The sequence below is a fragment of the Macrobrachium nipponense genome, chromosome 28 (genome assembly GCF_015104395.2).
Source record: "Macrobrachium nipponense isolate FS-2020 chromosome 28, ASM1510439v2, whole genome shotgun sequence".
NCBI lineage: Eukaryota > Metazoa > Arthropoda > Malacostraca > Decapoda > Palaemonidae > Macrobrachium > Macrobrachium nipponense.
In genome coordinates, this window is record NC_087217.1 from 58,590,692 (window position 1) to 58,618,072 (window position 27,381).

General features: G+C 36.1%; 2 long non-coding RNA genes across 4 annotated transcripts; one reads left to right on the plus strand and one right to left on the minus strand.

Moving 5' to 3' along the window:
* Nucleotides 1-14,955, plus strand: LOC135201780 (uncharacterized). Of its 3 annotated transcripts, none has more exons than XR_010311602.1 (6): nt 1-892; nt 4,523-5,293; nt 6,108-6,256; nt 8,274-10,215; nt 11,035-11,190; nt 14,490-14,955. It is a non-coding gene; the product is annotated as an uncharacterized LOC135201780 (long non-coding RNA). The 3 variants fall into 3 exon arrangements; XR_010311603.1 differs by having other exon boundaries at nt 5,027-5,293; XR_010311604.1 differs by having other exon boundaries at nt 1-718; nt 5,027-5,293.
* Nucleotides 11,858-27,381, minus strand: LOC135201781 (uncharacterized). The gene is made up of 5 exons (XR_010311605.1): nt 26,332-27,381; nt 25,962-26,169; nt 16,463-16,593; nt 13,054-14,634; nt 11,858-12,787 (listed from the first exon to the last, which is right to left on the minus strand). It is a non-coding gene; the product is annotated as an uncharacterized LOC135201781 (long non-coding RNA).

Here is a 27,381-nt window from a genome sequence, read left to right on the forward strand (position 1 = left end):
AACTGTGGAAAAGTACATGCATGAAGTTAAAATAAATTTAAGAAAATTAGAAGGAATGTCCAGAACAGAAATAAAGGACAAAGCCAGAATATGGGACACAGAGAGGTGGAAAGAAGAGTTGGAAAATAAAGTGACTGTGAACATATATAAAACGTGGAAAAGAGAAATAAAAGACGAAGAAATTTATGACAACTCTATGGGTTCAGTCCTTCTCTTCAAAGCCAGAACCAACTCTCTTAATTTAAATATAGCAAAAAGGCACCAGAAGGAGAACACCTGTTGTCCTTTTTGCAATGATGCAGTAGAAGACATATTTCATTTCCTTTTATATTGTGATACATATATAGAGGAACGGGTTAAAGCAATAGGGCTACAACAACCCTATGAAGAGAAGGAAAGTGACGTAGTGGGAAAATTTCTATTTTCAGGTAACAACGAAATAAGAAAAGAAACCATATACTTGATGTGGAAAAAAAGAGAGAAAAAAAGGAAAGAGCTAAACAAATAAACAAACAAAAACAAAAAATACCCAAGACTAAGAGGCGCCGTTGCAAAGGCATTGCCTCGACCCATAACTACTACTACTGTGCAATAAACAGTTTCATCGCTGTTTTCGGGACTACGATTCGTGGAGCGATAATATTACCGCCGTAATGAGTGTAGACAACGACGTTTATTTGGAAATGTGCAGTGTGCCTGGCCGTCCCTCGATAGTACGGTAAAAAAAAAAAGAGAAAATCTAATAAAAGGAAAATCCGTGTCTGCTTGTCAGTGGCCTAGTCCATACCTAAGCGGTCAAAAGAAGTCAGTAAAGTCTGATTCAAATTATACTATCACGTCACCAACACGTCACGTCACGGTCCCATCAGTCGTGCCTTGTATGCACTACTAGGTAGGTACTATCCAGTCAAAATATGCAGGGTCTGCTCACGAGGCGGTACTAAAACCTATCCCCGCCCCTTGTGAAACGTCATCAGTTACAAAAGGACCTTATCTTTATGAAACTATATTTACGATAAGATTTTCATATAATTATTTTAGCGAGGACGTTTTTTTATATAAATTTTCCTTTTATTGTGTTGCCGTATAGGGTAGATCATCACAGCAGGCCACGCAGGCCAGCTACCATCAATGCAAGCCACCCTCCGAAAAAGTACATTATAACGCGTCCTGACACCCGAGATGGGCATCAGTCGCGACTTGTTGTTGGTGAGAAACGGAGCTAAAGACCTCTACTCTCCTTTCGAAGTAAGTATTTTCCCCAAAGTTAGAAATTAAGGCCAAATTTTAAGATTTAAACAGATTTAAACAGAGGGTACTGAAAACGGTCTCAAACGTAGTGGAAACCTCACCAAAACGCGTTCAACATTTTTACTTACTTACAACTCGAGGTATTTAGAAGATTGACGCCATCTCGATGTTTACGGAGTAGCTTGTGTCAATAAACTAACCATTTCCTGTGATAAATCCGCACACCACTTGTACCCACAGACGCTGGAGCACTTTTATCACAACAATCGAAACACGATTTCTCATCAACAACAAGCCAGGCGTAAACAGCTGTTGGGGTAGAAGATGACGAGAAGCGTGCTCTTGGCTAATTTTTAAATAAGTAGTAAAACATCAATATTTTACATATTTATGATGATTAATTTGAAAATATTCGTTATTGAAAAAGTAACTCGACTCTGACTCAAATTTAAGTAATTATTTTTCTGAATTAGAACGTTCTTTCAAGTTCTGTATTATGACGTCACGACATCTTGACTTTCGTACCTATTGTAAATAATTGCTATACTCAACTGTCATTGCAGAACAGTTTACCAGTTATTCATGCAGATTGTTATCAGCTATACATGTAATTGTTATAATCGTAATGCGCATATATATCTATTATTTACTTTTTGGATATATGAAGATGTTTTACTGCTGGATTATCGCCGTAGTGTGACGCAATCGTTTTCGGTCCATGGGCCTCTGTCTGTTTTCGCACCATAAGAAATTATGGGGCCGAATTTGCAATGACCAGAAAGTCGTTAAAAGAGGAAAGTTAGCATTGAGGGGCATATGTTTTGACTGAGAAAAATACAAATTTATTCAATAGCTAGCTTGTAAAAAATACTTGGTTATAAAAACTTGATTGACAACTAAGCAGCATGTCTACTATGGGTTTCAGAGACAGTGCAAGCACGTTTTTGGGCAATACCTATTTCTGTAACGAACACTCGTAACAGAGCGAGATTTTTCTTTAGTGCATTACCCCCAGTGCCGTAATTTATAAGGGTATCGTGAATCACTAATCGTAAAGAATAACTACACTTGTCCTTGTACTAATAGACCAAAACTCCATTATCCAGAAATGGATAGGAACACACCAGTAAACAGCTCCACCTACCCTCTCCCCCCACCTCCACCGCCACCCCTGTCCTTCTTCCTTCCTTCACCTTCCCTTCTCTCAGCCAGATGTACGAAAACGTTAGAAACATTTGATTTTATCTACGTTAGAAATATCTGTAATTTTTCGGGGTAATTTGGTTGCAAAAAAGGGATAATATACATGAATTAAATCAAAATTTTTAAATAACAATGTAAATTTAAACTAAATAACGAGTAAAGTAAACAGTTTAGAATAAAACTTTGCAGTTTCGTCGTCTGTCGTCGTCTGTCGTCGTCTGCTGTTTGTAATTGTGTTTATGGCGCGCGCGCTTAGAAACCAGGAACAGCAACGGGTTTAAAGTGCAATGTGGAGTGAACTGAGACCAAAATGTGTATAATAACAATCAAATAAGCACTGTGGAGTTTCAGTTGTGATGGCAGTAAGGATAAAAACCGCCGATTACAAGGTAAGAATGAATTCAGTTCCAACCATAACCCGGGAATAACAAGTTTCATACTTTCACTAATATAGGCAACAAAATGTTGTTTTATTGTGCTGATTACAACTGCAATCTTGAGTAAGATCAATAAACGTTACATACATACGCTAACATTGTTCAAATGAGTGCTGGGAAGGCTGGGGAAAGATGGTGTCCGTCACTGATGAGAACCGTCCATGAAAAACGTAGCCGCCATATTGGATTTCAAAACTGCCTTGAAAACATATTTTACGAAGAGCTCACATGCTTATTTTAGTTCGTATGGGGCTTTCATATATCACAATATGTTGACGAAACTTCAGTCTTTTAAATGGTATGCTTAGAGTTGCAATTGTATTCATGTTTCACCAATTAAATATCGAGTGAATAAGACCCGTCTACCGTGATGAGGGTTGGCCTGTACTGATGTTTCCCCCTAGTACGTTAAAGTACAAAGAATACTCTTTCAAATGATATATAGCACATTACAATTACGATTACTTTCAAACCCGCAGGCGCGCACAGAAAAAATTATCTACGCGCACAAAATTGTGCAATTACTTCATCACGTTTCGTAGCGTATCTGACTACGGAATGATGATAGAAAGAAACTAAAAAATGGATTAGAAAGCTGATAAAATTTACTATATAATGCATAAATAAAATTGATAGGTGTTCTCAGAAATTTTTGAGGAATTCTAGGTCAAAGACGGACCAAAATTTTTAAATTCTATGTAAATATTTACCACATTTTTCTTACATAATTTTTCATCTTATTATGTTTTGCCATATACCATGTAAAAGTACAAAGAATGCCCTTTCAATTGGTATATGACACATTACAATTACAATTATTTTCAAACCCATAATCGTGCACAGAAAATATTATCTACGCAGGCAAAAATTATAAAAAAGTTAAGCGTTCGTGGGAGATCTGAAATCTAGCCTCGTCCCTTGTGAAACGTCATCAGATACATCCAGCCAGACTGACGAATAACTTTTTGTACTTTATTTGAAAATATAATCGTTTGAGGCATGCATAATTAATACCTTTATATATACAGTTTGTGTTATATGTAAACTTATGTGTTCAGAAGTATATTTATGTGATATGAAGTGCTAATGAGAAATTTGCTGGAATAGTGTTCCCTGTATCATTTTCTTCATCATTTATTCCTTTGATACCTTACATCTTATATGATATAATTCTTATAATTTTGATATTTTCTTTTTGTGGCCAAGTCATGCAAATGCAACTGCCATTTTTACACTGCCTGTATCCACATTTTCTTTGTATTTATTGCATAACAATAAGTACTATTCACAATAAGATTTGGAAAATATAATTATAATCTATCATTCTAACCTTTATCATAAAAAAAGTTGCTTTTCAAAGTGCGGTATGAACACAGTGACAGAACTAAATACATTTCTTAAGAATTATTTAAAATCTTGATAATTGTCATGTTTAAAGAAATGGACTTGAAAAGAATACAGCAAACAAGTATATAGGTAAGTAAATAAATAAGTAAAGAATAAACATATGAAGAAAGCTGGAGTAGCTTATGTGTGTTCAAACTGGTATATATATATTGTGCAAGAAAACAAGGTTTGGTGACTAAATGAGAGAATGGATATTTAAAAAATCAAACATGTGACCTCTACAGATTTTATCATCAAGATTATATGAAAAACACCACGCGATATGGATTAAATGTATAAAAACTAAGGGTTCTTTAAGTAATTCAGTGGAGAAACACGGGGAGTGTTACTCTTGTGACGTCACAGTATTAGCTCCGCCCCCACTGCCGAGTTGAGCAGACCCTATATACTTTGAATGGTTATTAAAAAACATCAAGCGTGTGACTTCTACAAGTTTTATCAGATTTTATATAAAAAAAACCATGCGATATGGATTAAATGTATAAAAACTAAGGGTTCTTTAAGTAATTCAATGGAGAAGCATGGGTAGTGTTACCCTTTTGACGTCACAGTATTAGCTCCGCCCCCACTGCCGAGTTGAGCAGACCCTATTACTTTTGACTCTGCTACTATCCATCACGGTCTCGAAATTCCCGATCAATTCGTGCCTAGCCTCCCAGTAGCTACGTCTAGTATGGCGCCTCTCAGATTTAGCGTAAAGGAACTTGCATTAATTGCACTTCTTTTAGATGAAGAGGAGGCCGAGTTGAAACTCAAAGAGAAGCGCAAGAAGAGATTATGGGTACAGAAAGCATTGAGAAAAAGAAAAGAAGAAGGTGAATACTGGACTCATTACAAGGAGCTGGAAGACGATGAGGTTAAGTTCTTTCAGTATTTTAGAATGTCAAAATCTAAATTCAACTATCTGCTTGACAAGTAGAGGGAGACCTTCTCAAGAAGAATACTAATTTTCGGGAGGCTATTTCACCGAAAGAAAAACTAGCTGTATGCTGAAGGTGAGTATCGAATTACAGTAATATATAGGTATTACAGTCTTTTTGTAATTAGTGTTCTGGAACTGGTTGTCCATGTTTTTCAGATGTTGGTGTAGCTGATGCAGCAGGTGTAATTTTCTCTTAAGATTTGTGTCATCTCATACCTAGCTACAATTTGGATACAAGTGAAAAAATATTGGTTTTGATAATATTTTGATAATAGAGGGTAAAATTTCTTGACTGTAGCAGCCATGGTATCAAAGAACAAATCAGTGGGATCAGTAGATGCTTTTTCCTTGTTATTATCTACTAAATATTAATTAGCATGGTGGTAGCTGTCTGAGGTAGTGGCATGTATTTTCGTGATGAAGTACGCACTGTTGTCATGATGGCACACTTGCCTACTTGTCCTAAACACATCCCTCCGATAGATGGCAGGTCTCCACCTCTTCTGCATTTCTGTTTCTTTGTTTGTAATTCCCTATTGTCTTCCTCTGTATCTTCCACGTTCTCAGTATCCACACTTGCTCCATCAGTTGCTAAATTAGAGATGTCTCTCACACAAAACAGGCTTCACAAAGGGTATTTCATCAACATGTATTTTGTTGTACTTGCTGCTTCCTGACCACATTTTGTAGCTTCAAAGACTTAAAATAAAAAAAAATATATGAATCTAAATCATATTAATGTCTTACTATAGCACATTCATTCAGTTGGTGAATGGAAAGTAACAAGTTATGCATGTAACTTAAACATAATTATTTTTGTAGGAAAAGTACTATTATAAAGTGGTTGTGTTATTAATTTTTTTGTATTTTTATATTAATATTTCCAGATTCTTTGCTACCGGTGATAGCTTCAGGACTATCTCACTTAGCTATCGCTTGGGACATTCAACAGTTCATAACATTGTAAAGGAAGTGTGCACAGCTATCATCAAGACTCCAACCTGAAGTTGCCACTGCCTACACAGGAGACCTGGAAGCAAGTAGCAACAGATTTTTGGGATCTGTGGAATTTCCCAAACTGTATAGGGGCCATAGGTGGTAAACATATAAAGATTCAAGCCCAACCAAATAGTGGTTTGCAGATTTTTTCAGTGGTGGTTCTCGGTCTTGTTGATGCACATTATAGATTTGTAGCAGTTGACATAGTATCATGTGATAAAAATAGTGATGGGGAAATTTTTTCCCATTCAAAGCTTGGAATGGATTTAGAAAAGGGAGTTCTGAATATTCCACAGGCTAAAGAGTTCTCTGGAACAACTTGTTTAGCACCCTATGTAATGGTAGGTGATGAAGCATTCCTTTTGAAAACATACTTGATGAGACCTTTCCCAGAATCACAGAGTACTGGAGATGCTCAAAAGACTGTATTTAATTGCAGACTGTCACATGCAAGGCAAGTTGTAGAGAATGCCTTCAGAATTTTAATTAAAAAATTTCAGTTGCACCACCGTACTCTGAAGTTCCTGCCAGATAACGTAGACAATATTGTGTTTGCAACGTGCATTTTGCACAATTTCATGATAGACCAAAATGATTCAAACAGTCTCATCACAAACTCTACATGCATGGCAGACTATTTAGTTGGTATAGGTCAACAAGCAGGTAATGCAAATCAAAACGCAGTCATTGTGAGGGAGAAATTCAAACAGTTTTTTAGTAGCTGTTCTGGTTCAGTACCTTGAATGTAGCTTAGCATAAAGCTTTCGGATAAAAGTTGTGTTTTGTCTTTGTCCCAAGTGCTTTTCTATATTAAAAAAGAACAGTCTTAAATTCACTGTCTTTATATCAGATTAATAAAACTGTCATTGACTTTACTTATACCACAGAACATTAAAAATCGAAATAAATTTCTTACATGGTTTGTTTAGTTGTTCTTCAATGAGATTCCATATTTTCTCATTGTATATGACTGTACCTCCTATTTGACATATCATATGGTGGGTTTGAAAAAGGTCTTGCACATACAGTGGTATTGAGTATTAAGGAGAAGAGTATAATCTACTGATTAAAAGTTAACATCTTGTAACAGACAATTTTTATACAAAAGTACCTCTTGCAAATGATTTGTTGGTTCATAATACTTTCCTAACGGGAACCATAAGAATAACATCAAAGATTTTGCCAGCTATATTGAAAATTTAAAAACTGATGGCTGTTGATACAGTGTATATAAGGAAGGATCAGCTTCTTGCCTGTGGCTTCAAGGAAAAACCTTGTAAACCAGTATATATACTTACATTATCACATGCTGAAAATACGATATTGAAGAAAAGTATGGTGATGCTGTGAAACCTAAAGTGGTATATATGATTATAATATAGGGATGGGAGGGGTGGACTTGAGTGACAAGCAGCTGTATCATTTTGCTGTCCAAGGCTGACAGGGAGTTACTGGAAAAAAATATTTATGAACCTCTTCAATATTGCAGTGTTACATTCATAATTAATATATGCTATATAAAAGAACACTAATAAACCAGTTGATAGATACAAATTTATTAGTATGACAGTAGGAGTCCTTTACCGCTCTAGCAGATTCATCCCTACCCAAGATGATACTAGCATCACCATTTTCCAGTAGTCGCTTGTCAAACCTGTCGGATTCCTCAGCTGGTCCCTGATCACCTGGATGCGGAACACACCACTGGTTTGCAAGACTGGATGGGACAAAGTTAAGATTGCGTGCTATATGTCCAAAAGGTTCAAAACACTGGTGCCCAGGATATAACATGGGTATTCATGAAAAGTGTTGGCCCAAGTTGGGCCACCATTTTAGGGTGAAGGGGCACCCTAAGAAGAGACATGATGAATGAATAATAAAGAAATCTTTGTATTTGATTAAGTAGTGCAAAAAGCTATAAGTTCAAATCTAATTTTTGTTTTTAATTTTATTCAGTGAGTAATATGATGGTGTTTAGGTTAATGTGCATAGTGATGTTTAAAATACACACTTACACCCATTCAGCCAATTAGTAATTGTATTTTTTTTTTCAGGTGCTTCTTCAATACCTAAGGAGTAATTTTGGCATGAAAAAATTTGGAATTGTCTCAGGAAATATTGTACTAAGCATGGTGTCAATCACATCCCTCTGTATGCTGGATGCCCTGTTCTTTCTAAACTGTGGATGTTTTGTACTTAGATGATGGTGATAGTGATAATTGTGAGCCTTTTCCAGTAACAGATCATAATGAGAGTTTTTACTGAACAAGGCAGTGTCATAAAAGGTGGGGATAAAGAGGAAAGCTGTGTAAAAAGAAAAAAAAGAAGAAAATCTCATTATTATACTTACGTATAGTTCCAGTGAATCTTCTGATGATAAGTGGTTGAATCCCAATGATAGTGAAAGTGGTTCATAATACGCATAATGATCCATCTTGTACCACCAGCAGACCCATTTGTGTGGCCATCTCCCCCACCCCCCATCAGTTTTGATGCCAGTGCTACCACCTGCAGTGGCTCCCGCTCCGAATGATGGGGCCAAGTATCCAGTACAGAAGGAAAAGGGTTAGTAGACCAGGAACGTGGGCTGCTTATGTTGCTAAAAGGCAAAAACCTTGGCCTGCCCTACATAAGCTGTTACGAAAACTGGTCCCCTGTGAGAGGACTATTTCAGCCATGAAGGTCAGTCCCCCCTTGCAACTGGAAGAACAAGTGTTTTTCAAAAGTGGGGGATGAGGCAGTTACTGTGGCCTTTAAGGCATACTGGGCAGTGGGAGACTACAACTTGCAGACATCGTTTCTTCAAAGAAATATTCGCAGGGAAGCTATCAAGAGGAAGTGATCTTAGACTGAAGAAGCAAGAACTGGACATTGAGCTACTCTGTTACCTTTAAGGGCAAGAAAATAACAATCTGCAAGGCTGCTTTCCTCTCCTTTCCGTCCATGCAATAACTGCAATGAGGACCCAAGTTGTTATGGAAGAGTTGCCTGAGTGAGGAGCAACAGTACAGAACCTGAGTGGTATGAACCCCCATACCAGGAAAATAACAGGGTGTTCCAAATACATACCCTGAACTGGCAATTTTTGGTGTCTCACTTCAGCATGAGAGCACTTAATGAGAAATACCTTGATTGGTTGGATATCAGCCATCTTGATCTTGCTGTGGTGTAGTTAAAATATTACCACAAGATTTTTAGTTGTTATTGTGAGATCGGTTTCATCCTATGAAAAAGGATGTTGCAACACCTGTTAGCACCTCATGGAAGCTCTTGTTGATGGTAGACCGGCCAGAATAAATACTCTCACCTTGAATAAGAACAGGAGGCATATTTTGAAAAAATATCTAGCTTTCAGTGCTATGAAGACTGCTAACTCTGTGACAGTGTTTAGATGTGTCACCATGGACTTACAGCAGACATTCTCTATCTTTGTCTTTCTGTCAGCTCAAATACAAATTGTGGTTATACAGTTTTTGTGTACACAACATCGAGCAAAATGAGTCTTAACTGTACGTATGGGAGGAACATGTTACAGCCAGTGTCCAATGAAATAGAAAGTTCTCTTGTCAGGTGTTTAGGGGACTATGTACCTGGCATCCCTGTTGACAACTGTGGAGTTTATAATAACATTCATGATCTTTGCATTACTTTGTGAAGTCTACATACAGCATTTTGATAGAATCAGTCTGTGCTGTCAAGTGGCATACATGGCATGCGACCACTCTTTCAGTGTTACAGAGCAGAATATTAGGAAGTGCAAGAGCTACAATGAGGAGATAGCAAGCTCCCATAAAAAGAGTAGGTTCCCCTTGTACAACATGAGGAGAAGACTTCCTGGAATTTGGCAGCTTAATTATCACCAAGAGGGCATTCAACAGGAGTGCAGAGGGCAACCAGTTTGAGAATGCTGCTCAGGTCATCTTCAGCTGTAATCATTTGGGTTAAGGCGACTGAACTCCACAAAAAATAAAAAAAGGCAGAAACTTTTCCATTTTGGTGAGGAAATTTTTTTTTCCTTTCTTTCTTTCTTTTTTTACCATCCATTTTTCATGCCTTTTCATCCATATATGATTGTTTTATGTTCATCAATCACCATTATCTGGATTATTAATCATTAGTATTCACATTTATTTATGTTTATTATTTGTACGGCAATACTAATTCTTTTCCAATAATCTTTTACCATTATCACCATTTTTCACCACTAATCATTGTTCACAGGTTTGTTGGGATTGTGTTTATTGATGTTTATTATACCTATAGCAAGCAACAATTTTAATTTTTTTGAATTTTTACTAAATGTTTTGCATCAATCACCATTATCTTCATCATTAATCATTAATGATAGGTTTGCAGACTTAATTTTAACATACTCCATGATTTGTTCATTAATTTTTATTGATTATTAATGGTGTTGCAGAATTTTTGGATATTTTCAAGACAAAAATATTTTTGGGGGGAGTTTGGAGTAAATGTGTATTTTATTCACATAGTATTGTTAAACAGCTTAGGATAATGTTACAAATAATATTTTTGAAACTAGTATATACTATTATAATAACACTGAGAGTATATAAATGGGTGATTGGAAGTATCTCAAGAATTTTCAATTTTTTTTATACTATAGGCATGATACAGTATACAGTATATGTACATATAATTAACTTAAATAAAAAAAATATAAGGTGAAAGCATGATAAATAACAAAATTGTCATGATTGGAACATTTATTTTCAATTGCAATTTACAGTTTTGAAGAAACATAGCACATAGCATGTTTATCATGTGATGGACTCTCTTTATTTCATTTTTCAGAACGATAACAGGAAATGTTTGCAGGCTCCCATTCATATACAGAGACAGTTATAAGCAAGTGCATATTTTTATTCTTCTGATGGGTGGTTATGTGCCACAGAGTATAACATTATCCTTCCTGATGATCTTGAAAACTGTGACAAGAAAGCCATGCAGGTATGTGTGTGTGTTCAAGTCTAATAGATGTGAATTATTTTTACAGAAGAATTATACCTAATCATAATTAGGCTGTAAAGGAGTCTTAAGTTAATTTGTAAGCTTAAGAGGTCATTCAGTGCTGAAACTGAAATTGACATTATGTCAAAGGTTTGAAAGGTGTAACAGGAGGGAAACCTCATAGTTGTACCATGGATCAGATATGAGGAAGGGTGGAAAGTAGTTAGAAGAAAGAGAATATGAAAGGAGGGATGACAGGAGTTGCAGCTAGGGGCCAAAGGGATGCTGCAAAGAACTTTAAGTAATGCTTACAGTGCACTGATGACACAACTCCCCCCTACAGGGATTGAGTGTTAGTGGTAACAAGGAACAAAGTTTATACTACTGAATATGTACATTATTCAAATCTACTCGGTTTAGGGAACAATAGTTATACTACTGAATATGTACATTATCCAAATCTACTCGGTTTAGGAAGAAGTGAAATCATGAAAAAGAATAAAGTATGATAGAATGATTATAGAGCAAAACTTAGACATAGAAGACTTTATGTAAACTCATCTATATTTGAAATATGGAAGAAACATATTATTTAGAAAATATAATTTTATGAAATAAGTTTAAGTAAATAATAAAATTATGAAATAATATTAAGTAAATAACCGAGGAAAAACAGTAGAAGAATATATTAACACCGAGTTTACACAATTTTTTCACAATTAACAATTATGAAGCTTATAGGCATATTACACAAATTACCAGGTGCATCCAGGGACAAGGAGGACTCAGGATCTGGTAGTGGCCTATGGCCTGTGTTTACCTCGTTTTCACTAGCTCACATCTTGACGGTAGATTATCTTCATAAAAGGGGATTAAGTGAATTTAATCATTAATATTAGCTTTTTGTTCTTGCATTTAAACATTAGCTATGTAAAAGAATTACTTAATTTTTCAGATGATTTAAAGTCACTATTTGTTCTGTTCTATAGAAAGAGGCATCGTGATGCAATAGCAAAAGAATGACTACATTTAATAGTACACCCTAGTACTGATTTTCATCAATCATTTTCCCCATTTTAATGTTGATCAAGATAATCTGCTGTGAAGATGTGGGTTGGTGAGGATGAATTTTACAAAGGTCTAAGTCCCAACCATGTTCTAAGTCATTGTCCCTGGATGCTCATAGTAATTTGTGTACTTTGGCTTATCTTATATACCTGTAAGCTTGATAACTGTTTAACAATTGTGTAAATTTTATATTTCTCTACTCATTTTTATTTTGTCTTATTATTTACCTAACTACATTATACTGACCAAGTACAGTGTTTGAGTTTACAAAGATTGAACCAGACAAGAATATAGCCATTGACTTATCAGTGTTGAATAAGTTCATATTTGTCCAATGTGGAATGCAACCACCATCCTTGAGAGAAAGTCAGTCAGTTGTAGAAGTTGGGCTGGCAGAGATGCTTGTCCTGAGTCATAGGATTTGGTTACATTGCCAGCCCAATCATCTTCATGATTCCTATGTTGAGTTGAATTTGGGCACTGCCAAGGAGTCCTGGTGTACTTTAACAAGAGCCTTCCATGGTTCAAGCTTGAAGAAGAAAAAAAAATTAATGTTACAGTATTTCTCATGGCATAACTGGTCTCTTTAAGTTGACAATTCAATTAAGCTTATTTTAGGTGTTTGATTATTGTGGAATGAAGTGTCAAAGAAACTTTCCATAAAGAGGCCACTGATTCTTTGTAACACTATATGCAGCAGTTGGGTTAAAACTACAAAAGTAGTCCTAGTTTTTCATAATACAGATCCAGGAGTGAAAATCAATGAACGGAGGGATAAGTTCATGTGAGACATACCAGGTCACAATATCCCAACCACCTCTTAATTTTTCTGTGTAGGCCATGCGAGTAGCAGTCCTTTGTTTATTGCACTAAGAACTGATCAAGGTTGGTTCCTTCCCTTTTCACTCCCAACCTTAGCCATCTTTATTGGAACCTCTCTTCCTGGGTTAGATTTGACACACAAGGTCTAAAAAGGTCGGGTTGTTGCTGCTGCTGTAGAGAAGAGTTGAAGAATGTCTGCAAGAGTAGTTATGCTGCACGGTAATCTAGTAAAGGAAGTTTTAAGATTTTTGGTTAATAACACCATTATTGTGATGATTTAGCATATCCAAAAACTTGTTTCTACATCATTGAAACTCACTTTTACAAAATGGAAGTGCCCCCAACTGACAGCCATCAGTATCATGTAAAAACATTTTAGACTAGTATTGCATTGTCCTTATCAAACTTTACATTTAATACCTGTTCATCCTTCATTTATGAATGTATGAACTTATCAAACTGTACTACTTGCAGTGTTCATGCAAGTCTTGGTATCTAACACGCCTCTCTTCTTTGTATCTCCTCACTGTTCAGTGATTGTTTCTTTTGTCCCTTTCTTAGAAAGCAGGTCACTGATGTTTTCAATGTGCTCCTGCTTTTGTGATTTGTTTTATGCTCTACAGGAAGGTGGCCAAAGGAGTTTAATCTTTTTGTGAAAGCATAATAATGCTGTTTTCATTATGGGCTTCTTTCTCTGAACAGAATGATTGCAATTCATGACCTGGAATAATGTTATTGTAAGGGATTTCTTCCCTAACAAGACTGGTGAATAGAAGTACAAGGTTTTATTTCCCATCACTAGTAATTGGTGCCTTTAAACCACTTAATCAGGTCTGTTGTGTTCTGAAATACACTATAGATTTTTGGAAAGCTTATGACAAGAGGATTCCAAAAAGCAATGTTGCTTAAACTTTCTAGGTCATCTGGGTGGCCATCTTGTTTGTAAAATGGCGGCTTTACAAAACTAAATTTTCAGCTGTGAGGGTTTCTTTTTGGTTTGTAAATACAAATTCATTTGTAGAATAATTATTTTTACTCTTAACTAACACTATTTTGATTATTGTATATAGGTACAAGTGTTTAATTTGTATTAGTTTAGAAATATTTTATAAAAAATTCTTTTCTTAAACTTTTGATATCGAGCATAATCATAATATAATTGTTGGGAAAGTTATATGAACCACAAAATTTAGATAATTGCTATCTCTTTTAAGTAAACAGGAATACATTACGCTTTCGAACATAACAACTGTAATTGTATCAGACAGGTTTACATAAATGCAAAAATTTCACTTTACCTGAACAGTAGTTATACCTGTGAAACAGGACTTTCTGTTATCTTGGAGTAGATTAGTTAATTTAAAGTGCAACCAACCATTTTGAAGTTACTAATTCATGTGTTCTTGCAGCCACACAGAGGCAGTGCCCCATTCCCCTGCCGACATGTGTTTTGGCTGTAATGCAAGCTTGCATCCCATTATTGATAAATGGGAGATTTAATGACAGTTGTCAGCTGCTTCGGTTCACCTTGGGGGTCCGTACCAGCAAATGCACCTGTGAGTGAACATTCATCTTAATTGAAGACTGTCATTAGTGGAACACAGGAACTAGTCTCTTTGCCACAAAATAAAGCTATGTTACCACTAGTGATCATCAGCCCAGCTATTCATCTGCATACTACAAGTAATCTCAGCCCAGCAATGCATTTGCATACTACAAGTGATCAATCAGCCCAGCTATACGTCCGGATTACTTCTGTAGATGACCCACCAATTATGTCCGAGAAAACCATTTACATATATAAATTAAGGATCGTTCTGTTGCTACACTAATTCAGAAATGTAATGTTTATTTTTTATTAAATTGTTCATTCTAGTGTTACCTTTAGTTTATGCCTTAAATGGTTACATTTAACTGCTGAAAAGTGATGGTAATAGATGTTCGAATTATTACATCAAAGAACAAAGCCACTACATACCCACATCAAAACCACTGTTTCTTTCATATTTCCTGCAAATATCATTTCAATAAGGGAAACCAACCAGTTGAGGAGAGGTATTTTCTTTTGACTAACTATTAAGATCAGCTCACTTTTCATAGTGTGCACCCTTGCTTTCAGTAAAAGAATGGTTGGGTCAAACAATATTTGAAAGTCTCATTTCTCATGGCACTTCAAGGATGTTATTTCAGAGAAGTCGTGGGAATACTGTAGTATAAGTAATGGTCCCTTGGTTAAGGGGTGTTACAATAATAAAGATTTTGAATCTATGGAACTGTAAAAGAATTTTACTTCTCAGTATAAATACGTAAATCTTACTGTATTCTTACATCCTGGCAATCTCAACGAGCCTCTAAGACACTAGAATAAGGAAAAAGGGGAGATCCTTGGATTTGCTGAAAGCCAGAGCTGGAATAGCAATTGGTGAATTGATTCAACCGCAAAATCAAAATCAGGAAGCTCCTAAATGCACAGCATTTGACATAAGTGGGAAGAACAGTCAGCAAACCCCATGGGGTTAGTGCCATTAGTGCACCTTATTCATAGCAATGTAGTCATTACTTAAGCTTCTTTGCAGTGTCCCTTTGGCCCCTAGCTGCAACTACTTGCATTCCTGGGAGAGGGGGGACAAAGCTACACACCAGTGTTGCCGGATCCCGCGTAACAGCGTTCCTCGCAACTGCAGCTCCTGGGAACCTTATTTTACGGACCACCCAAGTACGTAATGAACATTAGGTAACTGGTATGGTATCACAAGGGTGAGAAAAAATTCCATCAACTTGATCTTGACTGATGAATCAAAAGTCAAACAGGGAATAGAAGACTCCACAGTACAAGGCACTTAAGAATCAGCAGCAGACTGTCTGTCTTAAATGTGCAATTCTTCTTTCTTAGGTTGTGGCATAACCACTGGACAGTGGACTAATCTTAGTTAATTACAGATCTTCAGTTGGGAGAGCAGTGCTGTCTCAAGCACAACACTAATCTGGTGAGGGTCTGCTTCCAGCACAGACATAAAAATCTGTCATACCCTACTTGGTGGTAAACCTTGACAATCTTTCCTCAACATAGGAATGATAAAAAATCACATTCTCAAAGTGCAAAATAAATACAACAGCATGAAAACTACAGAAAAAGCACGGCAAGTATGTATACCAGAGGAGTTTGGCAGACACTTCAGAAATGGAATGATTTTTCATTGATTTGTGGAGAAATGGCAAATGATAATTAAGAAACCAGATCTAAATTCTCATGAAAATTATTGTAACAATTAAAATACCATACAGAATTAACAAGAAGCAAAATTCAATATTTAATTAAAAAAAAAAGACATGTCTGAATAGTCACTGTCAACTGGCAGGATTACAGCCTGTAAGCACTTACCAATTATGTGGGGGGAAAAATGTGCTTAATGGCTGAAAGTTCCTCGTACTTGGCTTTGTAGGCTGATTGCCATGATTCCTTTAATTACCTCAAAAAGGAGGAACAGGATGAGAGTAGGCATGAACCATAATCTGAAAATAGAATGGAATTAAAATTAATCATGAAAAACATGGATTCTAAAAATTGAAGTTAACTGGGAGATGTATAGCATAAGTGGACAGTAGAAATACATGCCCATTTAGTTACTTGTTAACCTGGGACCCTGGCAGTTGCTTTGACTTGAGAACTGGCATGTCCTTGGACATTACAACTAATACTTAGGCTAATATGACTGATGGGTTTCCTATAAACAGTTTACTGTTTTATTGCCTAAATGGTAAGGTAACCTAAAATTTTGAATAAAAGTACTAGTAAACTAGAAAACAAAAATTTTTGTTTTTTCAGGGATTTCTGGAATAGATAATATTGTCTCTAATTTGAGCATCAGGAGCAAAGAAAACAAAATATATTTAAATGATAGTACAGTTTAATAAATTAATATCACCCATTGGTTGGAAACCATGTTAGTTTACGTATTAAGTTTACATTACTTAATAGCCACAGTGCAACGTTAAGTAAAACTTAAAACTATGGGATGAAAGTGGGCTGACCCATAGAGAAAATGGTGATTATTAGGTTTAGACTCCTATAATAAACTAATAATTCTTTTAGTGTGACATTATGTATGTATATATTGTACAAATTAACAATCTTTATGCAGCCTGATAACTGTTAAGTGCACCATCAGTTAGGCTAATAATTTTAAAAATTTAACTTTGATCCTTAATATATGATTTATTTCTTCTATTTAGGTGGACCAAGCTGTGATGTTCATGTAGGAGTTTGGAGTTGAATACTCACAGGAGGTCATCATTACTTCCTATGGAGAACCAAGACTCAAAATTGTTTCCAGGGAACTTCAGTTATACGCAGATGTTTCCAAACCTTTCACCTTCAGACATAAACAAATTTGGAAGGATACAGAATTTTATTAGTTTTTATTTGCTAGAATGTGCCTTGTCTCTGCATTTTAAAGCAAGTCTCAGTTTTTCACATTCTTTACTGTGATGCAGCAGTAACTTAGTAGCTGATGTCCAGTTTTGTAAAAGCAGTGCATACATATTTAGAATTTTAATTACCGGCAAGATTTTTCTGTTGAAGTTGAACTTAAAATTACACTGGAAAACTTGAGTCTACCATCTCTTATATTAGAAAAGTTCTCAAAGTATAGCATACATAAAATAATGCTACACACAAAAATCCTTGTGAGTAAAAATTCTCATGAACATAATAGTAATGAAATAATGAATTGTAAAGATACATGTACATATGAAGTACCAATGTAAAAATTATTAGTAGCACATCAAAAATTGAACCAATATAAAAATTATTAGTAGCACATCTAAAATTGAACCAATGTAAAAATTAATAGCACATCAAAAATTGAATCAAAATTAATGTCTAATACATTGTTAATACAAGAGATTTTCAACAAGTACATTGATGAATACAAGTAAATATTAAATCACTCCTGTCATAGGCACTTAGCACATATGAAGGGTATGTCAATTAGCCTAAGCTTAGAAGGAAATCAGAAGATAATGGAGGAAAACTGAGATGTAACAAACTAAAGTACGTATCACAGCTATCATGCATGCTGCTAGTCCTTCTTTTATAACGATAACTATCATGCATTCTACAAGTCCTCCTTCCTTTATAAGAAACAGGCTGAAAACAGTAAAAAAATGGAGATTTTTTAAGTACCCTAAAGTAGGGAGTTGCAGAGGAAAGTGGTGTCCAGTAACAGAAAAAAAACTAATTAATTTAAATTATTTGGAAATGTAACAAAAAAAGAATGTGGAACAATTAATCAGAAGAGTGATAGACAATGGAAGTAACAGAAAGATGACCAGTAAGGAAACTCAGAAAATCTCGGGGAGAAAGATGATAGAGAATAAGACAGACTATAATAGGAAGTCAGGTAGAAATTAGAAAAGACAAAATTTAATTTTATGTCTAACTCTGCAAAGGTAAAATCCCATATAAAATATTGCTTAAAATGTTTCACCCTGCCTATTTGTCAACACGCTACATGACTGGATAAATATAGCATTCTTCTTATGAAATTAACTTACAAGAATGACATGATTTAAAAAAGTAGAACTTATATGAAATATATATATATATATTATACATATATTATTATATATATATATAGATATATATATATATATATATATATGTAGAATAATATATATATATATATATATCATATATATATATATATATATATATATATATATATATCTAATTGTTCTGATCTGCTTGTTCACCCCTGAAAAATGTAATTTAACATTGGAAAATATTGTCCTTGAACAGAGGAACCAGACCACAACAAAGGAAAGAGGAAAAAACTATGGCATAAGGAGGAATTTACATAAAAGCTGGACTTTAGTTTTAAATGCACTACATTTACATTAATTTACATAGGTCCAGGAACTAATAAGGTGGTTGATTGTCGATCCACCGGAAACACGTGGCTGGGGGCAACCAGACACGGCATTCAGAATTTCGCGCAAACAGGTTATTGAAAATGCAAGGCTTACTCCAAGGGTTCCCAAGTTCTGCCACAGTCAGTCACGGTGTTTGTCTGCAAAGAGATGGTATTCTGTCATAAGGCGGGGCACACGTGGCCGAGTGTTACACTAGTTTCTTTCAATCAAAAGTTTACAGGCCACTCAGGGGGGGATGAAAATGACTGGGAATTTACACAGAACTATTTCGTTGCTTGAATTCACTAGGGGATGTTTACTAGTATCACAAGGAGAGTAATCACAGCATTTGACCAAGATGGGGGAATGAGAAGCTAGACAATGGAGGGGGGAAGTTGCCTTGGAAATGGAAATGAAATACAGACAAAAGGCAAAACAATTCCCTGGCTGAACTGGAATTTACTCTCACAGTACCTGGAGATTCTGGGCTTGGTAGTCTTCTTATCTGTTAATATTTCTGTGCACTATGGACGTACAAAAATACTTGGGACTTCCCCAGAGGAGGCAGGGGGGAGCAGAAAGGGGTGAAGTGGTGCCTGCAGGGCGAGGTAAGGAGCTCCTGAGCTCTAAGGTTCTTCTGAGGGACAGCCACTGGTCCCTGCTCCTTTTAAAATTTCTCCTGAAGTTCTGCCCACGCCCTGTGGGGGTTAAATTCCAACAGCCAATGGAAGCAGAGATAGCTTTCTAGAGAATGGATCCTTTCAGTTCAAAGGGGCAACTTGTATATAGACAAGGATGAATAATCTTGTAATAACAGATCTCAACTTTCCTTGGTTCTGGCTTAAAATCTTGAATAATATATATATATATATATTATAATATATATATCTATATATATATATATAATATATATATATATATATATATATATATTATATATATATATATATAGAACAATGTGAAAAGGAATACCATGTAGTATGTAAAACTACTTTACAAAGAAAACTAACAATGTAGTTATATCATAAATAACCACATACTTAAGCAAAGGAAAATGAAAGTGTACACATTCTAATGAGAAACTATAAATAAGTCCCTTTTAAGCATAGTTCTTACAGTGTTATTGAAAAGGTGAATTAAATTTCAACAAAAAATGCTCCTTCCCCAGTAGCTGAGAAAATTGCAATCCTGAAAGGGATAGTTAAGGTACATAACAGCATTATATTTTGCTCTAATTAAAAAAAATGGAACTGTGGTAGTTTTGTATCATTGGGTAATGAAAAAGTATACTTTCTGCTACGTGACATTACCCATGTTTGTTTTTATACTCATTTGATCGTAGTTTGATCCAAGTGTGAATGTCAAGCTACACGTGCTAAGCATTCATATTAGTTTTGTCGGTAATACTAAGTTGCATAGAAAAAAGTGGTTACATAGAATCCAGTTTCCATAGCAATAATAAGCAATATATTCGAAGATCCTAGTAATAAGTTCAAGGGATAGGTACTACTACATCCTAACCTAACCCCGTGGGCAACACCCCCCCCCCCCCCCCCACCAAACCAAGCCCGGACATCCTTCACCTACCTAAACGTTATGGATTGCCTCAAGTTTTGAAAGCTGAAGATGGAATTCATCATTATAAACAGGATGGTCTTATGACCTTTTACACTTATAATCGTTGACAATTTCTTGGTCTTTGGTTTCCCTCAATAACAAAGGGACTGCAGCCTCTTCATGGCTATAGTGACTCATGACCCTCCCATCATAGTTAAGCGCACACGCACAGTTGCACTCCCCTGCAAATAAACGTTCTTATTTTTTTTTTTTTTTTTTTTTTTATAAATTAACATTTATATTGTCGGGAGTGTCTTTGCTTGATCAGGTTAAGAGGAAAAAGTTTGTAGTTACCCATAAGAATAAAACAAATGACATTTTCTTTGCCTCATTGACGCCTAATAAAGAAAACGCTTACCGCACTAACAGAACAAATTACCATACGTAGCTCCCCAGTTTTACTGAATGTGTAAATTTATCTTACACAGCCGCTCCAATATTACTATAGGTTTACAATCATACATTGTTACATAGAAGTTGGCACCGATTGTGCATTTAAAAAAAGACATTTTCTCAGATTAAAACCAGCTTCATGGAACGCCTTGATTCCCAATGACCCCTTTCGTAACTTCGGTGGGAAACACGTGACTGTCTGGCGTGACTACAGTTGTTCCAGACATTAGGGCTATATTTCTTTTCAGCATGGAATGGCGTACTGCCAACAACGACGTCCTCTCTATCAGTAATTCTTATTAACAGTTTTATCAGAGATCAATAGAGGGTTTTTTAAACCATACTTACGTACACACACACACACATACATACATATATATATATATATATATATATATATATATATATATATATATATATATATATATAAAGGTTTAAGCCACGAGGGAAAGATAAACAACGGAGTTTCTGCAAGATCTTTCGACTCAATGTCCTTTACTTAGCAGTAAAGGACATTGAGTCGAAAGATCTTACAGACTCCGTTGTTTATCTTTCCTTCGTGGCTTATTCCTTTATTTATGGATTTATCACATTCCAAACTTTCGTGATTCAGTTATACATACATACTACATACATATATATATATATATATATATATATATATATATATATATATATATAGATATATATATATATATATATATATATATATATATATATATATATATATATATATATATGTGTGTATATATATTACAGATGATTTAGTCTCTCTCTCAGGTGCAAGTATTGCACGTTTTTTGTGTTTTCTTCTCTTGCTACCAGTTGTCTAGCATCGCCGATGACACAAAGTCTGACAAACTAAGTCATAGCCTGAGTTGGGGCAGATGATTACTGTTGAGTTTAGGAATCCAGATTCCTCCTTGACGTGCACTGCGGACACGTAAAAGGATAGAAAAAAAAGTCCTTGGTTCTTTTAACAGGGGTATAACAAATAAGCATGACAGTACATGTATTATTCCTTGGATTTTCTTCTTCCATGAAATAAATACTGAGATTGCCTGAATTTCCAGTCAATATAAAATCTACTTTTTCTCAGGGGTGAGGCCATCGGGTTTTGCGTTGGTATTATTTATTTTTATTTACTTATTTATTTTTCAAACTAGGTTAGCACTATGCCGTCACGGGTTCTTGCTCACGCGAAGAGCCTGTAAAAGAACTCTTGAATTCAAGTACACAGAAGTAACTCTTACAATCGGAATGTCAATAGCTTTTCTCAAAATTGGATCTAACGAATTTGAACTGGCACTAATGCCCACGAACATATGGGGAATTTTAAGTGATATTTCTTCAAGAGATCGAGGTCTGAAAAAGCATTTCTTTTGTTACCCCATCTTGAATAACTTGGGTAATGAGTGCGTCAGCCATTGCTTATGCTCGTAACTCATCCACTGACCATAACCTAAAACAAAATGTATATATGTACAGATAACCGAGCTCTTTGATGGCTGTGGCCTTTTCCTTGACCATTAATGGAATACCTGCATTCCATCATCTCCCATGCCTTTGTTTAGAGCATCAATGGTGGGAGGTAGCCCACACTAGGATTACGATCGTTCATACACGAGGCTTTACCATGAAATGGGTGAGATGGGGCTTAAGCATTCTTCAAATGTTGGAGTCTCACTTCCTTCTGCACTTTCGACATAATAGTGGTATCTTCCAACCTAAACTGGAAGATGGTTTCATCGAAGTATAAGATTTAATGCAACGAATATCCTATAGTAGATTCACATCAGCCGTGCATTTGAATGTCTAGGCCAGTCCCTTACGACGCTCCTGACTGGCCGTTGATAAGCTAATCACAGGGCTGGCCGCTTTAAACTCTCAGTCTCTCTCGAGAGTTCACATAGGCAGGATGTATGTTCCACCTCTCCTGAAAGACGTATCCCTCAGGAGAGAAGAAACATAAATCCTACCCATGTGAACTCTCGAGGGAGACTGATAGTTTCCAGCCCTATGATTGGCTTATCAACGGCCAATCAGGAGCGTCGTAAGGGACTGGCCTAGACAGCAAATGCACGGTTGATGTGAATCTACTATAACATTTCGATGGCCTCGAGGCTTCTGAAAACCTTGTAGCTTCAATATTGAAGATACCTACCTGCCTTGGCGTCGAATCGGACTAAGTGAAAGTTATATGATGGACTCTCCCGGGCAATTCGACCTGATCTCAGAGCGTAACCGCCTCCGGGCCCCCAAACACACACACGCGCACACACTCTCTCTCTCTCTCTCTTACTTGGAAGGGGGATTCTTTGAAGAATGAAACTACGCATCACATGATCCGACCTGTGATTCTAAACAGGTGGTTTCATAACAGAAAACTGTAATACACTGGTGGATATTCTTATAAAAAATTATATAATTCTTATGGCTGTTGTAACGCACAACAGTGGTTTTATTAGCAAAGCCTTTATGAAAAGCAATGATGATTTTACACTTTTTCTAGTGTTACCCATTACTAAAACCCAGGTCACTTTCTGGCAATTTATTTAGCAAATAAAGACAGACAAAATCACAGGCCACTTTGATATGACGAAAAACTTCACATTTTAACGTCATAAATATAATTTCATGTTCATGTGATTATTTATGTGTAGACTATAGGTTTTGAATGAAGCTAGTACGAGGACTAGAATAAGAACGGGGAACAGGGGGACTCTACGGTTTATTGTCACAGCATGGAGAAAGGTATGGAGTTGCGGGGTATAGTTGTCTAAAGAATAATATCTTTTTCACAAATTTTCTTCACAGCTTGGCGTTCTCAGATGTCTTAAATGTATAATAATAATAATGATTGAAAAATGAGACCACATAGCAAGCGAATGTCCGGCACTTGCACAGAACTAGTACAAAAAGATGCATGTTTCAGTAGCAAAAGCCCTCAACTGGAGCTTGTGCAAGAAACACCAGTTACCTTGCAGTAATAAGAGATACGAGCACCAACCTGAGGGAGAGACAGAAAACGATCAGGCAAAGATCCTCTGGGACTATCATATCAGAACAGATAGACCAGATATGACGTTGATTGACAAAATCTAAAAGAAAGTACCGCAATACCATGAGACAACAGAATAGATGAGAAAAGGGAAATATGGCGTGATCCGACCTCTAGCTTACTCGAAAATTAAATTGAAATAAATACGCTACATTTTTTAATAGAAATAATCGATCTGTACTGTTTAATGTACATGTTTATTTTTCACATTTTCATATCTAATAAATAAATCATAAATATCCTATCCTAAAATTCTTGTATCTTTGACTCTACGTGTGACACCTTTATGAGACCTTTTTAAGCTTTTCCATAAGGCTTTCCTACCGCCTCCCCCTAACCCCCACCACCACCAACAACAACAACAACAACAACAACAAAGAAGTTTATAGGCTTACTCCATGAGCAAGAGAAAATTGATGAGTATCAAGACCTGAAAACAGAAATAAGAAGGATATGGGATATACCAATGGAAATTGCACCCATAATCATGACAACACTAGGCACAATCACAAGATCCCTGAAAAAGAATCTGGAAAAACTAGATGCCAAAATAGCTCCAGGACTCATGCACAAGTGTGTGCTACTAAAAACAATGCACTAGTGAGAAAGGTGACGGACTCCTAAGGAGGCAGGATGCAACCAGAAACCCCACACTATAAAGACCACCCAGTCAAAAAAAAAAAAAAAAAAAGGTGATCCGACCTCCAGCTTCCTTGGGACGCGTGCTAAAATCTACTAATGGTGCGTTGTTTCAACAACGAAAATTAACATAAATACATTAAATTTCATTAGAAATAATTGTTCTGTACTGTTTAGCATGCACATTACTTACTTTTTAAATTTTCATTCTAATATGTAAATCTACCATAACCATCCGATCCTAAAATTCCTGCATCTTTAACTCAACACGAAACACCTTTTTCAGACATTTTTAGGCTTTTTCATAGACCTTGTCTAAGCCCCATGCCTCCCCTCAACAAGAACAAGAACAAAACAGTAGGAAGTTTGTAGGCTTACTCCCCGAGTAAATGAAAAATAATAATATTAATTTTTATTATTATTATTATTATTATTATTATTATTATTATTATTATTATTATAGCTAAAACAATAATTGTGATGGTATTGATTCTTGCCAGTCTTAAGAACTTTTATGAGACATAATATTCTATTCTTTTTGAAGAGTCGTTTCTTAAGCCATTCCGTTATGAACTAGATAAAATATCAGAAAACCACATATATACAAAAACTGCATTAACAACAATAATAATAATAGACAAACAAAATGGCAATATGTTACTCAAAGCCTAAAGAAAATACTTTATAAGTAAGAGGTGTCGTTAAGAAAGGATTTAAATACTGAAAAGTAAGGGGGATGGAGTTAATGAAGTTCAGGAGATTGGGGTCAGGGAATAGGGGGTAGGGGTGGGGCTCAGGTACAGGTGGGTGGGATGGGGGGCCCAAGGGGTGACTGCTAACAGGCGTGGCCAAATATTGATTATAGAAGTCTTAGGTAACCACCTCCGCCTGTCACCAGGTTTACGTATCTTTTGAAGTCGTTTCCGAACATCATTTTTGTTGTTTGGTCTCTCTCTCTCTCTCTGTTGCGACGCCATTTTACACTGAAAAGCAGATGCCTGCAATCACACGGGCTCACGATATCTATAGCCGAACTTATTCTAAAATCGTAGACCTATCAGTATTCCATTCCACTTATCCTAAATGAACTGGGTCACGAAAAACATTAACGTGTCATTACCCTCTACCGGTGATCCGTTTTTCTTATATCTTTTTAGCTATCTATAGCCGAATATATTCTAAAATCGTAGACCTATCAGTATTCCATTTCACTTACCCTAGATGAAATGGGTGACGAAAAACATTAATGTGTCCTTACCCTCTTCCGATGATTTGTTTTTTTCTTATATCTTTTCAGCATGAATCATTTCTGTTCTGGATCTTGAGTACTGTAGTGGCATCCCTCGCGAGGTATAGGTCTATTCTTTGATTTAGAGGTTATGGCCAAACTTTTGTCTACCCGGCCCATGTCTTGCTTCATCTAGCGTGGGCAATAGAAGGATATTGTGTCTCAGCTTCATTTGCACCTGTATTAAAATAAAATACCTTTTATGAAGATTTTTTTTTAGTAACCTTACAATATTGATTTAACGAGACAAAGATATTTTTATATGGGTTAACAATACACTGTTCATGTACGAAAAGTTATACAGAATCAAGAAAAATTACAAAAAGGATAAAAACGCTACCTTTGTTGTTGGAGATTAAGCTGGCCTTATGCAAGCACGGGCTCTTGCTCCTAGAGCAGCCCGTAGATAAACGCTACCAAAGATTAAAAAGACAACGAAATTTTATATAAGGGGCATCGTTTTGCAACCAATCTGGTCTTGAGCACTAAACTCCTTTTAAGATGATTGGAGGAATTTCTTCCACGCCCCAGCCACACGGAGAGTATTCAACCTGTCTAATGTCAGTAGGAACCACATTCATTACAGAATGGAAGGGGTTGGACAGCTACTATCTAGAGGCATTATAGTCTACTGTTTACAAATATACTACAAACAGTAGCTCCTTCGTTCCTGCCATTTTATAGTACTTTTAGGGCACCTAACTTCCACAATGTCCTAGCTAGGCTTAACCATGTGAGGTGGGACTCCTTACTTGGGTAGGTTACAAAACGGAAAGGGTCACTGCGTAAAAGTGTGTTCTTAGTCAGATCACTCCTGGTAAGATATCCGTCTTGTTGTGGCATCCTATACATTTCATACAAGAAGAATTGAACTCGGTGATCTGAACGACTTAAATCAAGTAATAATTCTGAAATCTGTAAAACTATTAAGGGCTTGATATATTCTCCCAGGGACTGTATTGCCCTTTGGTAGTAAGTCCCATATATAAAATCGGCTCCGAAGGCAAAAATTTCTTTCAGTTGTGTTAATATGATTAAGTGAGATGATAATCTCAGCCCCAACGGGCTCTTCGATTCTGGAGTCATCCACTTAATACCTTAAATCTTTTATAAATGAATTAAGGCAGGCGCATTAGTCATGAAAGCTTTTTTGGTGGTCAATATATTCTAAACCACGCACACATTATTAAGTGGCACCCTTCAAGTTTTCATCAAGTGTTCAGGAATTGGGTTGCTAGATTTTTTTGTTTGTTTGTATGGTGTTGTTACGTTGCATGGAACCAGTGGTTATTCAGCAACGGGACCAACGGCCTTACGTGACTTCCGAACCACGTCGAGAGTGAACTTCTGTCACCAGAAATACACTGGGTTGCTAGACCCATGACCCTCT